The 16,223-nt window shown below is 42.9% G+C and overlaps 1 protein-coding gene across 1 annotated transcript in view; it reads right to left on the bottom strand.

The window, feature by feature from the left end:
* Positions 1–6,854, bottom strand: part of LOC109869461 (radixin) — a 55,168-nt gene extending 48,314 nt beyond the window's left edge. Inside the window, exon 1 of the mRNA XM_020459641.2 lies at positions 6,567–6,854. The gene's annotated coding sequence lies outside the window, so the exon portion shown is untranslated. The remainder of the gene's footprint in view (positions 1–6,566) is intronic.
* Positions 6,855–16,223: the final 9,369 nt, after the last annotated feature.

The raw sequence follows: 16,223 nt of genomic DNA, 5'->3' as shown, positions 1-16,223 counted from the left end.
GCTATCAGGAGACAGGCCAGTACATCAGGAGACGTGGAGGAGGCCGTAGGAGGGCAACAACCCAGCAGCAGGATCGCTACCTCCGCCTTTGTGCAAGGAGGAGCACTGCCAGAGCCCTGCAAAATGACCTCCAGCAGGCCACAAATGTGCATGTTTCTGACTATTTGAACAGACACAGACTCCATGGGGGTGGTATGAGGGCCCGACGTCCACAGGTGGGGGTTGTGCTTACAGCCCAACACCGTGCAGGACGTTTGGCATTTGCCAGAGAACACCAAGATTGGCAAATTTGCCACTGGTGCCCTGTGCTCTTCACAGATGAAAGCAGGTTCACTCTGAGCACATGTGACAGACGTGACAGAGTCTGGAGATGCCGTGGAGAACGTTCTGCGGCCTGCAACATCCTCCAGCATGACCGGTTTGGCGGTGGGTCAGTCATGGTGTGGGGTGGCATTTCTTTGGGAGGCCGCACAGCCCTCCATGTGCTCGCCAGAGGTAGCCTGACTGCCATTAGGTACCGAGATGAGATCCTCAGACCCCTTGTGAGACCATATGCTGGTGCGGTTGGCCCTGGGTTCCTCCTAATGCAAGACCTCGTGTGGCTGGAGTGTGTCAGCAAGAGGAAGGCATTGATGCTATGGACTGGCCCGCCCGTTCCCCAGACCTGAATCCAATTGAGCACATCTGGGACATCATGTCTCGCTCCATCCACCAACGTGGCGTTGCACCACAGACTGTCCAGGAGTTGCCGGATGCTTTAGTCCAGTTCTGGGAGGAGATCCCTCAGGAGACCATCCACCACATCATCAGGAGCATGCCCAGGCGTTGTAGGGAGGTCATACAGGCACGTGGAGGCCACACACACTACTGAGACTCATTTTGACTTGTTTTAAGGACATTACAGGCTGATATAACTTTGATGTAGTGTGGTTTTCCACTTTAATTTTGAGTGTGACTCCAAATCCAGACCTCTTCCATAGGTTGATAAATTTGATTTCCATAGATAATTTATTTGTGATTTTGTTGTCAGCACATTCAACCATGTAAAGAAAAAAGTATTTAATAATAATATTTCATTCAGATCTAGGATGTTTTATTTCAGTGTTCCCTTTATTTTTTTGAGCAGTGTATGTTAATGTCATTAGGTTCGAGGTAGTAGTGTTGCTTCTGATAGAAACACGGTCCGAGGTAGTAGTGTTGCTTCTGATAGAAACATACCCAGAACATGGTTGCCATATTCTCAGAAATGTGTATATTTACAGTAGCATGTCTGTACTCTCACATTTGCCATTTAAGCAATGATGCCAGTTATACCAAAACAATAAACACAGAGTTCCATCTCCAACTTTTAATGTGGAAAAATAGACAAATTGCACAGAATCACTTCGGACCAGTATTGGGGGTAATATATTACTTTTATAGTTAGGCCCTGTCCAGAAGGGACCTTAACCCCTCCTCAATAGCAGTGGGGTAAAGTATTTTATTTTTATTTATTTAACTAGGAAAGTCAATTAAGAACAAATTCTTATTTACGATGACAGCCTACAAAAAGGCAAAAAGCCTCCTGCGAGGACTGGGGCCTGGGATTCAAATATTTTTTAAATAAATACAATATAAATATAGGACAAAACACACATCACAACAAGAGACCCAACACTACACAAAGAGAGAGTAAAAAAGTAAAGTAAAAACACATTAAAGTACTACTTAAGTCGTTTTGGGGGTATCTGTACTTTTTTTGACAATGCCTCTTACATTTTGAACGCTTAGCAGGACAGGAAAATGGTCCAATTCACACACTTATCAAGAGAACATCTCTGGTCATCCCTACTGCCTCTGATCTGATGGACTCAAACACAAATGCATCGTTTGTAAATTATGTCTTGAGTTTAGGAGTGTGCCTCTGGCTATCCGTAAAATAAAATGTTTTTACTTTAGTCATTTTCAATTAAGGTACACTATAGTGAAGGGATGTGGACACCCCTTGAAATGAGTGGATTCTGCTATTTCCGCCACACCCATTGCTGACAGGTGTATAAAAAAAAAATTGAGCACACAGCCATACAATTTCCATAGATAAACATTGGCAGTAGAATGAAAGTCACTGAGCTCTTCAGTAAGGCCAATGTGGCACGTCATACTGTAGGATGTCCTTTCCAAGTCAGTTTGTCAAATATCTGCCCTGGTCAACTGTGCTTTTATTGTGAAGTGGAAACAGCTCAGCCGCGAAGTCATGGCCCACACATGCTTACAGAGCAAGACTGCCAAGTGCTGAAGCGCATAGCAGGTAAAAATCGTCTGTCTTCGGTTGCAACACTCACTACCGAGTTCCAAACTGCCTCTGGAAGCAACGTCAGCACAAGAACTGACTGTTATCTGGAGCTTCATGAAATGGGTTTCCATGGCTGAGCAGCCGCACACAAGACTAAGATCACAGTGCGCAATGCCAAGTGTTGTCTGGAGTGGTGTAAAGCTTGCCGCAATTGGACTCCGGAGAAGTGGAAACGCGTTCTCTGGAGTGATGAATCATGCTTCACCATCTGGCGGTCCAACAGACTAAACTGGGTTTGGCAGATGCCAGGAGAACGCAACCTGCCCAAATGCATTGTACCCCATATTGTAGTTTGTAGGATCTGAAGTATTTGGTGCCCTGAGAACAGTGTTGCCATGTTTACTGTTTTCCCGCTAAATTAGGCTCATTTGAAAACGATTTTGCAGGTGAAAATGTAATTGTTGCAGGTTTCTGGGCTACTTCTAAGTTGCACCGTGGCCGTCATATGGCATTCCTCTTAAATATAGATTTCACTATGACCTGCTGCTGAGGCAGTGAGGCAAGCTATTGATGAGTGAGTGGTGGGTCGGGCCGGAGGGGTGTGTGTGTGTGTGTGTGTGTGAGAGCAGCACGCATGCATGTTGTGACAACTTATTACCAGTTGACAGCGGCGGATTTAGACATAGTCGACATGGGAGCGGCATGGGGCGCCCGCATAAAAAAAAACTTAAATATATATATTCCGAAAGGTGACTTTTGCGTGGTCGGTTTTCTATCGCTCCTTTGCGCGGCACATTAATGATATGTCACTGTTTGGGAATGCGGGTCAATGAACCTTGTCGGAGTGGGCTCGCTGGGAAGGTCTGCCACTCAGAAGTACGAGATGGGGAGGGGGCAGGGGTAGGTTGGGGGCAGGGGAGAATCTATCAATTAGCACACCTCTAACTTTGTACATTACTAAAGCAATAAGTTGTGCAATATAGTTTGTGTTTCTTGTTTGAAGTGCAGTAGTTTAATAATCAGGTTCTCTTCTTTATAAGTGTGTTATTCTATTTGTATATTTGTGTGATAAGATTTCTGCAATTTAGTTTTATTTGTGTGGTTTTTGTTAGGAATAGGGTGTCACGCCCTGGTCTAAGTATTTTGTGTTTTTTCTTCATGTATTAGGTCAGGCCAGGGTGTGGCATGGAGTTTTTTGTATTGTGGTGTGTTTTGTCCTGGGGTTTTGGTGTGTAGATATTTGGGATTGTAGCTAGTGGGGTTTTCTAGCAAGGTCTATGGCTGTCTGGAGTGATTCTCAATCAGAGGCAGGTGCTTATCATTGTCTCTGATTGGGAACCATATTTAGGCAGCCATATTCTTTGAGTTTGTCGTGGGCGATTGTCCTATCTGTTCTATGTGTACTCTGTTAGTTTTACACAAGTATAGGCTGTTTCGGTTTTCGTTTCGTTCTTTGTTTTGTAGTGTTTGTGTTTATTTCGTGTTACGTTTTGTAAATAAATATGGATCGCAATCGACACGCTGCAGTTTGGTCCGACTCTCCTTCATCACCACTAGAAAACCGTAACATAGGGTAATAGTGTAATCATTTATATACTACAATTTGTTTATTTGTCTTTGCTACTTCTTTTTGATATTTGAGTCTTATTTTTGTATATATATTTATATAGTTTTAAATGTTATGATTATTTGTGTTGTTCCAAATCAAGTCTGAATAAAAATTAGTTAGTTCAGAATTTGAAGGGGGGGGGGGGGGCACCCAGGGAGCCATACAAGCTAGAACAGCCACTGCCAGTTGTATGTAGGCTATTTAGATTGGTATCTCCATAATGACCATTTCCAACTCTTTAAACATGAAACATTAATATGCTAAAACTGATGCACATCAAGAAATAATGGAGACAAAGCACTGGAAAAATACTTTGGGCACACTAGATGAAGTCGGCCGTAGTTGGTTTAAAGTGCAGTCTAATGTTTAATGCTTAAAGAAAACGGTATCAAGCGAAGTGCTTATGCATGCTTAGCTCTTGGATATTGGGGAAATTTGAAATGGAGGTTATGGAACTTCCTCATGTGGTTCTTTTTATGGAGAAAGTTCTCAATGAAACTGACAGTAGGCAAAATCTGAAGAATGATACATTTGCCTCTGTTGGTCATCAAGTAGCCAATTAATGTATAAGCCATCGTTTGGCTACCATTTGATACAATAAATATGAAATGAAATATCACTGGAGTCATTGCAAATCAATGTGCCACTTGTGTAGCCAATTTAATAAATAGCCTTAAACTTCAGTTTATTGTTGTTGTAGCCTTGTGTTATTATGCAATTATTAATGGACATGTTTGGTTAATTAAATTGGAAATTATCAAAGCTCTATTGCAATTGTTAGAATGCATTAGATTGACGTAATAGCAGTCAGATTGTGCTACAGGTAAAACAAATTCTAAAATATAAACACTGGCTGTTGACAAGCATATTCAGTTCATATATATATTATTAATATGTATTTCAGTCATTGAAACAACCCCATCCTCAGTAGCCTATTCCAGCAGGCTATTGGGAAACAAACACTTCTTACCTCTTAATCGCCTCGTTATTCATGTTGAATAAATTAGTCTGTTAATTTGAACTAAGCAAGCTGTTAAATTGATCAGTTTTCATCATGCCTATGTAGCCGATGTGAAATGGCTAGCTAGTTAGCGGTGGTGCGCGCTAGTTGCGTTTCAATCAGTGACGTCACTTGCTCTGAGACCTTGAAGTAGTGGTTCCCCTTGCTCTGCAAGGGCCGTGGCTTTTGTGGAGCGATGGGTAACGGTGCTTCGAGGGTGACTGTTGACGTGTGCACAGCGTTCCTGGTTCGCGCCCAGGTCGGGGTGAGGGGATGGACGTAAAGTCTATACTGTTACATGTAGATCTTGTCTAGGCTAACTGAAATTAGATGTAGGCCTTGTTTAACCAAGTTTTCCTTGCTCAGAGATTGAGATCCTCTGTCCAACTCTCCTGTCAGATGTATCTACAGTTATGCACATGCGCAAAGGGGATTTATTTACAATTATAAACCTGGTTCGAGCCCTGAATGCTGACTGGTTGAAAGATGTGGTATATCAGACCATATACCATGGGTATGATTAAACATAACTTTTTACTGTTCTAATTATGTTGGTCACCATTTTATAATAGCAATAAGGTACCCCAGGGGTTTGTGATATATGGCCATTATACCACGACTAACAGCTGTATCCAGGCACTCCACGTTGCATCATGCATAAGAACAGCCCTTAGCTGTGCTATATTAGCCATATACCATACCCCCTTGTGCAAATGATCTGGTGAGGTTAATAAGGGCGAATTGTCTCTTCTCTTGCCACATATTCAAATTCCTTTGATGTCATGTCATTGCTTGCAATAATTATCATTTTGAAACCCAAATTTAGCTTTAAATCCAAGTTACTATTATATTCCTTCTTATTTGTCTCGATAACTCTATGGAAAAAGGGTTTATTGTGTAAATATGGCAACACCTCTCTTGATGTGAAGAAATTCATAAATGGTCTAGTTTTCAGACCTTTTGGGACGGTTTTGAATGGTCATTGGGCTAGACATGTTACCTTAACCTGGCAACCCTGCCTGAGGAGACAAGTAAAATTTGAATGAAGTTACTAACACGAAAAGAAATCTAAAGCCCAAGAAAAACACTCCACTGGCAAGCTATTTTGAGGACCCTGGTCGCAAGAGTGCAAAAAGAAACAGCTGTTACAAATGCTGCATATAATCACTTGCAACAAAGTTGCACAACGTTGTTTCCACTATGCCACAAAGGGGAGCATGTCCATGGATCTCAAATTATAAAATTATATATATTTCTAAATAAACACTTAACTCCTTATCTATGCCAGTACAATTAATTAAATATAACGTTAAATTGTATGAAGTTTCCAATTAGCTTAATGTTGATTCACAGTAGCCTAAGGGTGCAACACTAGTCATGAAGCGCTTATCTAATTAGATAACATTTTAAGCGCTAAACATTTCAAAAGTTGTTCTATTGTCGATGGACCACAGTAATGCCCTTGAATGAAACGTGGAACATGATACCAAATATTTACACAATTACAACAACAAAAAATAGGATTAATACCAATATGCATATAGAGCGCACGTAGGCTATACTTAGGTAGGCAACAAGCCTGCGTAACGACGACAAACAGCCACCGTCGAGCACAGGGAAAACCCTCTTCATTCTGAGCTGTTTAGAAAGCCACCAGCGAAGAAATACACCCAGTAAAAACTCACCTCAGTAGATGGACTGCGTTCAGAAAATGGTAAACTGCCTCCCCTGGGTCCACAGGGTAGTCTACTTTATATATCCAACGCGACCAAAATAGATCGATTTGTTTACCGTTAGACACTCCGCTGTTTCTCAGCCTTGGTATGGAGTGTGATGTATGAAGCGACTGAGCCAGTTTCACCGCCGGGCAAGAGAGGAGGTGTAGACAGTAAATATGGCCGTCGAACTTTACCGTGCGACGCGAGGCGTGGTTGAGCCGGGGGCATAACGTGTGCCGCGAAATTCAGACACGTTCCCTTCAAACTGAGTTGAGAGAGGAATACACATACACCACCCGATTAGCCACCAATCACCCCATTAACACACACACACACACACACACACACACACACACACACACACACACATATATAACAAAAGAGTCAACTTCAAAATATCCTACAATAACCTGAAGGTAACCCATAGAAAGATGGACTAGACTACAGCCAATTTAAAATATGCTGAAAAAAGTAATTATTTTATACAGGTTAAGTGTTGAGATCAGTATATCATTTCAAGGTAGTGTTGTTTCTATGAATGTATTTTTTTCAGGGGCTAAAATGTCATTATCTTTTATATTTTTATTTAAGGTCTAATTAAATATAGCCTTCATTTTGTGAGTTACATAATCCACATACTGTAGTTTACAGACTAGACCAGTTCCAGGCATGACATATGACTGACTTCCAAGATCTGCTTGTGATGATGACACTTCAGAAACATAAGACCTACCAATTTATTCACTGACATATTGCTTTCTTCTATGAGTACTGTACTGATTTACCAGCTTGTGTGAGCAGGAAATTTGACTCACTGATTATGAACATCCTAATGACAACATATGACTGCAATTTGTTGTGACACCTGTGGTTCCTAACCTGTCTTCTCTATGGACCTAGGCCAACTCATACTCTTCTAAGAATATAATAAGCCTACATTTCATGCACTTGATCAAACATGTCCCGGTTTACACACACTCTCTTCTCCTACAGTCGTGGTCAAAAGTTGAGAATTTGGAAATTAATATTTGTGTTACAGTTTGCTGCTTCAGTGTCTTTAGAAATTTTTGTCAAATGTTACTATGGAATACTGAAGTATAATTACAAGCATTTCACAAGTGTCAAAGGCTTTTATTGACAATTACATGAAGTTGATGCAAAGAGTCAATATTTGCAGTGTTCACCCTTCTTTTTCAAAACCTCTGCAATCCGCCCTGGCATGCTGTCAATTAACTTCTGGGCCACATCCTGACTGATGGCAGCCCATTCTTGCATAATTACATTTTTTATACTGTTATTTTACCAGGTAGGTTGACTGAGAACACATTCTCATTTACAGCAACGATCTGTGGAATAGTTACAGGGGATGAATGAGCCAATTGTAAGCTGGGGATGATTAGGTGACCGTGATGGCATGAGGGACAGCTTGGGAATTTAGCCAGGACACCAGGGTTAACACCCCTCTTACAATAAGTGCCATGGGATCTTTAATGACCTCAGAGAGTCAGGACACCCATTTAACATCCCATCCAAAAGACAGCACCCTACACAGGGCAATGTCCCCAATTACTGCCCTAGGTTTTTTTTTTTTGACAAGGTAAGAGTGCCTCCTACTGTCCCTCCAACACCACTTCCAGCAACATCTGGTCTCCCATCCAGGGACTGACCAGGACCAACCCTGCTTAGCTTCAGAAGCAAGCCAACAGTGGGATGCATAGTGGTATGCTAATCAATGCTTTGAGATTGTCAGAATTTGTGGGGTTGTTTGTCCATCCTCCTCTTGAGGATTGACCACAAGTTCTCAATGGGATTAAGGTCTGGGGAGTTTCCTGGCCATGAACCCAAAATATCGATGCTTTGTTCCCCGAGACACTTAGTTATCACTTTTGCCTTATGGCAAGGTGCTCCATCATGCTGGAAAAGGCATTGTTCGTCACCAAACTGTTCCTGGATGGTTGGGAGAAGTTGCTCTCCGAGGATGTGTTGGTACCCTACTTTATTCAAGGCTGTGTTCTTAGGCAAAATTGTGAGTGAGCCCACTCCCTTGGCGGAGAAGCAACCCCACACATGAATGGTCTCAGGATGCGTTACTGTTGGCATGACACAGGAATGGAGGTGAGGGCCCTCAGAGTGTGGTGTCAGGAAAATAACCTCACACTCAACGTCAACAAAACTAAGGACTTCAGGAAACAGCAGAGGGAGCACTCCCCTATCCACATCGATGGGACAGTAGTGGAGGGTAGTAAGTTAAGTTCCTCGGCATACACATCACAGACAAACTGAATTGGTCCACCCACACAGACAGCGTTGTGAAGAAGGCACAGCAGTGCATCTACTGCATCTTGCCTATGCCGTTCTGTACCATCACTCATTCATATATCTTTATGTACTTATTCTTTATCCCTTTACACTTGTGTGTATAAGGTAGTAGTTTTGAAATTGTTAGGTTAGATTACTCGTTGGTTATTACTGCATTGTCGGAACTAGAAGCACAAGCATTTCGCTACACTCGCATTAACATCTGCTAACCATGTGTATGTGACAAATACATTTGATTTGACACAGGACAGATGGTAGCGTTCACCTTGTCTTCTCCGGACAAGTTTTTTTCCGGATGCCCCAAACAATCGGAACGGGGATTCAGAGAAAATGACTTTACCTCAGTCCTCAGCAGTCCAATCCATGTACCTTTTGCAGAATATCAGTCTGTCCCTGATGTTTTTCCTGGAGAGAAGTGGCTTCTTTGCTGCCCTTCTTGACACCAGGACATCCTCGAAAAGTCTTCGCCTCACTGTGCACGCAGATGCACTCACACCTGCCTGCTGCCATTCCTGCGCAAGCTGTGTACGGGTGGTGCCCAGATCCCGCAGCTGAATCAATTTCAGGAGATGGTCCTGACGCTTGCTGGACTTTTTTGGGCGCCCTGAAGCCTTCTTCACAACAACCTCTCACCTTGATGTTCTTGATTTTCTGATAAATGGTTGATTTAGGTGCAATCTTACTGGCAGCAATATCCTTGCCTGTGAAGCTCTTTTTGTGCAAAGCAATGATGATGGTACGTGTTTCCTTGCAGGTAACTATGGTTGACAGAGGAAGAACAATGATTCCAAGCATCACCCTCCTTTTGAAGCTTCCAGTCTGTTATTCTAACTCAATCAGCATGACAGAGTGATCTCCAGCCTTGTCCTCGTCAACACTCACACCTGTGTTAACGAGAGAATCACTGACATGGTGTCAGCTGGTCCTTTTGTGACAGGGCTGATTCAGTTCAGGGATTCAGTTCATTTGCATGACAAAGGGGGACTTTGCAATTAATTGCAATTAATCTGATCACTCGTCATAACATTGTGGACTATATGCAAATTGCCATCATATACAAACTGAGGCAGCAGACTTTGTGAAAATTAATATTTGTGTCATTCTGAAAACCTTTGGCCACGACTGTAGTCACACATTCTCACATGTAGGTTACACATTCTCATTATTACTTACTCACTGTTCTCTGACTGTCCCTCACACTACCACCACATCGTAACTGCCCCCCATGCTGTGTTGATGAGTCATACTTAGCCTACTTACTGTGGTTACTACACACTCCATTACCAATGCCTTGTGAGGTGACATTTCTTGATTAAATTGTATACATTTTTATTTTTGCACTGTTTGACTGCATTGCGGTGCTTATTTTGCAAATTGGAAGGTGCTGGGAACAAGTGAACCCTGGATGGGGTACCTGGGGGTGTTGTCTGGGGGCCTCTGAGGTAGTGGAACACATGAAAACAAATCACCTTTATAATAAAGCATTGCATGCATTATCATCGCTTTTGCTACTGGCGTAGAGCAGTAGAGCTGAGGTGCTTGCAGAAGTTGCACACATGGGGAAACATTTTTGTAGCCTAAGGTCTGTGAGAAATGTGGCTTTTATAAACGCATTTCATGCAATTCTATATCATTTTAGATGACTGAAGACTTCAGCAGAAATATTTGAATACCTCACATGATCGAAATGAGAGGCTACTTTGATACTGACAAACTGAGATCAATAAATCCATATTCAATCTATTATAACGGAATTCCTCTTCTTCAGAGGAGGAGTAGCAAGGATCAGACCAATGTGCAGCGTGGTAAGTGTCCATAATGACATATATAATAAATCAACAGAACACTGAACAAAATAACAAAAGTACAAACAACCGAAACAGTCCCGTATGGTGAAAACACTAACACAGGATACAACCACCCACAAAACACAACAGAAAACAGGCTACCTAAATATGGCTCCCAATCAGAGACAACGACTGACACCTGCCTTTGAGAACCATACTAGGCCAAACACATAGAAAAAAAAACATAGAATGCCCACCCCAACTCACGCCCTGACCAACTAAAATAAAGACATAAAAAAGGAACTAAGGTCAGAACGTGACATCTAGAAATAGCCTAGGCATGTGAACAATGTAAAAAAATATATATACATTGCTCAAAAAAATTAAGGAAACACTTAAACAACACAATGTAACTCCAAGTCAATCACACTTCTGTGAAATCAAACTGTCCACTTAGGAAGCAACACTGATTGACAATACATTTCACATGCTGTTGTGCAAATGGAATAGACAACAGGTGGAAATTATAGGCAATTAGCAAGACACCCCCAATAAAGGAGTGGTTCTGCAGGTGGTGACCACAGACCACTTCTCAGTTCCTATGCTTCCTGGCTGATGTTTTGGTCACTTCTGAATGCTGGCGGTGCTTTCACTCTAGTGGTAGCATGAGACGGAGTCTACAACCCACACAAGTGGCTCAGGTAGTGCAGCTCATCCAGGATGGCACATCAATGCGAGCTGTGGCAAGAAGGTTTGCTGTGTCTGTCAGCGTAGTGTCCAGAGCATGGAGGTGCTACCAGGAGACAGGCCAGTACATCAGGAGACGTGGAGGAGGCCGTAGGAGGGCAACAACCCAGCAGCAGGATCGCTACCTCCCCCTTTGTGCAAGGAGGACACTGCCAGAGGCCTGCAAAATGACCTCCAGCAGGCGCATGTGTCTGCTCAAATGGTCAGAAACAGACTCCATGAGGGTGGTATGAGGGCCCGACGTCCACAGGTGGGGGTTGTGCTTACAGCCCAACACCGTGCAGGACGTTTGTCATTTGCCAGAGAACACCAAGATTGGCAAATTCGCCACTGGCGCCCTGTGCTCTTCACAGATGAAAGCACATGTGACAGTCTGGAGACGCCGCGGAGAATGTTCTGCTGCCTGCAACATCCTCCAGCATGACCGGTTTGGCTGTGGGTCAGTCATGATGTGGGGTGGCATTTCTTTGGGGGGCCGCACAGCCCTCCATGTGCTCGCCAGACGTAGCCTGACTGCCATTAGGTACCGAGATGAGATCCTCAGACCCCTTGTGAGACCATATGCTGGTGCGGTTTGCCCTGGGTTCCTCCTAATGCAAGACAATGCTAGACCTCATGTGGCTGGAGTGTGTCAGCAGTCCCTGCAAGAGGAATTGATGCTATGGGCTGGCCCACCCGTTCCCCAGACCTGAATCCAATTGAGCACATCTGGGACATCATGTCTCGCTCCATCCACCAACACCACGTTGTACCACAGACTGTCCAGGAGTTGGCAGATGCTTTAGTCCAGGTCTGGGAGGAGATCCCTCAGGAGACCATCCGCCATCAGGAGCATGCCCAGGCGTGTAGGAAGGTCATACAGGCACGTGGAGGCCACACAGATCAGATCTAGGATGTGTTATTTTTGTGTTCCCTTTATTTTTTTGAGCAGTGTATATCATTGCGTTAATAAAGCTGCATACAAACATGGTCTTTTGTGTTCTTGAGTAAGGCAGCTCCAAAATGCAGGTGTTTCAGCTTTGCTCAGTGCTTCCTGTGGTGGTGGGGCAAGCCAGCAGAAAATACAGAGCATTGAGCCGTGATTGGCTCAGTGTTCTGTCACTCATGGAGACACTACGTTACCGCCAAGGGATGAGATAGAAAAGTTATGACTGCTAGCTAAGATTTTTAAAGTATGATGTTGACATCAGTTCAATCAAAGCTACTGTAGATATGTGATTTGACATAATTTAATCTGTGGCCAATGACCTTAAGCCTTCTTGGATGGGCACTTCTAATGTAACTCTATGGCAGCACTCAAGGGGCTTGAATTTTCTAGCTCTAATATTAGACTTGGTGGTGACGTAGTGTTCCTAAGAGTGACAGAACAGAGCCAATCACGGCGCAACGCTCCATATTCTCTGCTGGCTTGCCCCACCACCACCACCACAGAAAGCACTGCATTTTGGAGCTGCCTTAAGAAAACAAAAAAAAGAGACCCCGTTTGTACAGTATGCGGCTTTATTAACTAAATTATATATATATTTTTTTTACATGGTTTACAAACTGATATGTGACACGTATTAATGCCAAAATAACATCGAAAACAGGAAATCACTCCCCAAAAAAACAAATGTGGGGCTCAAAACAGGTGGGGATCTGCCCCGTCTGTCCTAAATAACAGGTCGCCACTCTGTGTGAAGACAGAGATTGTACAATATGAGGAACTTATAGTCCTAAACAAGCTTTCCAGTTTCACTGACTCACCCAATGATGGGCAGCTCACTCACCGGCGATGGCCTATGCACTCCTGCCAAAAGCTTTTCACTGTTCACTCAATAGGCCTATTTGGGAGTTGATAACTTGTAAGGTACAGACAGATTCGTCTTCTCTTTTTAGCAGGACCCACTTGCTTTCCAACCTGTGTTTTCCCACGATTGTATTTGAAATATTACAAAAGGCCTGTTTTGGCTGCATGCTATTCAAAGACAGATGAGCACATCTGGGACATCATTTATGAACATTTGAACATCTTGGCCATGTTCTGTTATAATCTCCACCCGGCACAGCCAGAAGAGGACTGGCCACCCCACATAGCCTGGTTCCTCTCTAGGTTTCTTCCTAGGTATTGGCCTTTCTAGGGAGTTTTTCCTAGCCACCGTGCTTCTACACCTGCATTGCTTGCTGTTTGGGGTTTTAGGCTGGGTTTCTGTACAGCACTTTGAGATATCAGCTGATGTACGAAGGGCTATATAAATAAATTTGATTTGATTTGATTTGATATGAGTGTTCCCGACTGTAGGCATGGCTTGTGATTGGCCTACAAACAATCCACAGCTAGACCATTTTAAAAAACCGAATGAACCACTGTGGCTAAATTATAGGCCTACTCCTGGTGTAGTATTCAGAATTCTATTTTTTTTTCTGAACAGACAACAGTAATTCTAGAACTTTGGCAAATGTATTTATATTTATCAGGGATGCTGCACCACCTCCAGCACCCTTCCCGCGGCTATGATTCCATAAGGAAATAAATGATGAAGTGCAACGCTGGAGAGATGAGAGTTGCAGGCTCATGTCTATTAGAGCAGAGAGAGATCATAGAAAGTGAATCTTGTTTGAGTTATGTGAGAAATACAGGCATGCTTGTCTCCCTCGCCACAGTATTCGGCTAAAATGTTGCGCAATCCATAAACCCGGACCAGCCTTAACACTTGAATCAATTCCTAGAATCTCACATTGCGTTTTTCAGGGGGCAGCCAGGAGAAATACAGAGAAGTGAATTTGAATTAACTCTCAATTGCTTTTATTCGTTTTTTTACAATGCAAACAATTTGGCATGCTAGGAGAGGTACCGGATCCTAGCAAATGTTTTCGTAACAAAACAATCCAAAACTGCGAGGTGCCTGATCCTGTTCCGGCAAGATCTAGCTCAAATTAAGCACTGTAATGCATTTTTAGGAGATAGTAACATAAGCATTTCGCTGCACCCACTATAACATCTGCTAAACTCTACGCGATCAATAAACTTTGATTTCACTCTTTAAGCCTGTGGTATGTCTGACTCATTTAGTCTGCATTAACACAGGAAATGTGTTTGTCACCCATAGGTCATTTGAACAATCAGACCAGCTCTGGAAAAGATCTGATGTGATTGTTCAAAAGACAAATTAGTAGGCAAAATATCAGAATTGGGCTGCCTGTGTAAATGCAGCCAGACTAGCTCAGTTTATCACTTGGCACTAGTCTACCTTGATGTCGCCGCTGTAACGCTGAATACTGACTGTAAAGCCATTATCACCATCTAGTGGGCAAAAGAGATTAAAGTTCTCTCATATATATATATATATATATATATATATATATATATATATATATATATATATATATATATATATATATCCGGCTGCCCATCTCTTGTTTTGTCAGTCACTCAATTATCCATATCAGTGTACAAGTCCTAAGGGACACTGACCTCCATGGGGGACTTTTGATTTTGTTAGTCACTCTCACTCAGATATCATTAAGTCTTGGAATTGTGTAGAATTGCAGGAAATTTGCTATAAAACTGCAAAAATGCCTCTCTGCCCAATTGCAAAGTAAGTAGAATTGCAATGTGTTACAAAGTGGCAAAAATGTTCACCCCATGGCAAAATGTCTATAACTGAAGAAAACTTGCTTTAAAACAGAAACATTTTCTCTACACCCCACAGCGGAATGTGTAGAATTGCAGGAAATGTACTTTAAAATTAAATTGTTCCCTCTGCTGTCAAGAGGCGGGCATCTACATGTGTTTGCCTGCTTGGTGGCTGGGCCCCCCAACCAAATCTTGCTTAGGCCACCAAAAGGCTAGAGCTGGCTCTTACAGCGAGGTTATTAATTATGTGGCGAGTCTGATTCCATTTCAATCTTGTGGATGCTACAACAATTCACAGGATGTTCTTAGCCATTGGTTTTAGCAGAGCTTGGGGGTATCCTTGCCCCCCAGAAGCAAATTGTACGCTCTGCACCTGACATTTTATTGGTAAAGACCTATACAGTAGCCTACATCTATCCAATATACTTCTATGATGATGAATTCTATGTATTGGTGCATGTATAAGACAACTATAATATTGTATCTTGTATAATAACAAGACATCAAGGTATATCTGTCATTTTCAGACATCTGAGCTGCAGTTCCTGTTAAAGTCTCTAGGGTTTATACAGTATTGGGACATTGGGGATGGTGAAGGGGATTATGATCTAACTCTAATCTGTCCCTGAGTTTTGATTAACCCCTCCTCTCCTACCCCATCCTTACTTCCACCCAGTCTTCTAATTAACCCATCCTCTCCTCCCCCATCCTTACTTCCACCCAGTCTTCTAATTAACCCATCCTCTCCTCCCCCATCCTTACTTCCACCCAGTCTTCTAATTAACCCCTCCTCTCCTCCCCCATCCTTACTTCCACCCAGTCTTCTAATTAACCCCTCCTCTCCTCCCCCATCCTTACTTCCACCCAGTCTTCTAATTAACCCATCCTCTCCCATCCAGTCTTCTAATTAATCCATCCTCTCCTCCCCCTCCTTACTTCCCCCCAGTCTTCTAATTAACCCATCCTCTCCTCCCCCTCCTTACTTCCCCCCAGTCTTCTAATTAACCCCTCCTCTCCTCCCCATCCTTACTTCCCCCCAGTCTTCTAATTAACCCATCCTCTCCTCCCCCTCCTTACTTCCACCCAGGCTTCTAATTAACCCCTCCTCTCCCATCCTTACTTCCACCCAGTCTTCTAATTAACCCCTCCTCTCCC

This window comes from Oncorhynchus kisutch, linkage group LG2 (assembly GCF_002021735.2).
Source record: "Oncorhynchus kisutch isolate 150728-3 linkage group LG2, Okis_V2, whole genome shotgun sequence".
NCBI lineage: Eukaryota > Metazoa > Chordata > Actinopteri > Salmoniformes > Salmonidae > Oncorhynchus > Oncorhynchus kisutch.
This window is presented reverse-complemented; position numbering and strand designations above follow the sequence as displayed.